Genomic DNA, 743 nt, shown 5'->3' on the forward strand with positions numbered 1-743 from the left:
TCCTTTCTTCTGATTAGTCCCATTGTTCACAGGATTCCTTTCAGAAGTGTACATGAATGGTTATTTGCAACCATTTCAATTAGTTTCTTGAGCTTCTGCAGGCGTCTTCTTCAGATGAAGAGATCCTCCAGCAGAGCTATCCAAAGACATCTTGGACAGTTCAGAGAGACCATCATAGAAATACCTATGATGCTCCATTCAAAAGCATGTCAGAAGGACATTTTCTGATCAGTTGTTTGTATCTTTCCCAAGCTTCATAGAGGGATTCTCCATCCTTCTGTCTGAAGGTTTGGACTTCCACTCTAAGCTTACTCAATTTTTTGAGGTGGAAAGAACTTTGCCAAGAAGGCATTGACTAGCTTTTCCCATGAGTCCAGGCTTTCTTTAGGTTGTGAGTCCAACCATGTCCTAGCTCTGTCTCTTACAGCAAAAGGGAATAGCATAAGTCTGTAGACTTCAGAGTCAACCCCATTAGTCTTGACAGTCACAGATTTGCAAGAACTCAGCTAAGAACTGATGAGGATCTTCCAATGGAAGTCCATGGAACTTGCAATTCTGTTGCATTAGAGAAACTAATTGAGGCTTAAGCTCAAAGTTGTTTGCTCCAATGGCAGGGATAGAGAGCTTCTCCATAGAAGTCGGAGTAGGTGCAGTAAAGTCACCCAGCACCTTCCTTGCATTGTTGGCATTGTTGTTGTTTTCGGCTGCCATGTCTTCTTCTTCTTTGAAGATTTCTTTGTTAG

General features: G+C 42.0%; 1 non-coding gene across 1 annotated transcript; it reads left to right on the forward strand.

Moving 5' to 3' along the window:
* Positions 1-202: 202 nt before the first annotated feature.
* LOC130950491 (small nucleolar RNA R71) lies at positions 203-310 on the forward strand. The gene has a single exon (XR_009073609.1). It is a non-coding gene; the product is annotated as a small nucleolar RNA R71 (small nucleolar RNA).
* The last annotated feature ends 433 nt before the right edge of the window (positions 311-743 follow it).

This window comes from Arachis stenosperma, chromosome 1 (genome assembly GCF_014773155.1).
Source record: "Arachis stenosperma cultivar V10309 chromosome 1, arast.V10309.gnm1.PFL2, whole genome shotgun sequence".
In the NCBI taxonomy this organism is placed as follows: Eukaryota; Viridiplantae; Streptophyta; class Magnoliopsida; order Fabales; family Fabaceae; genus Arachis; species Arachis stenosperma.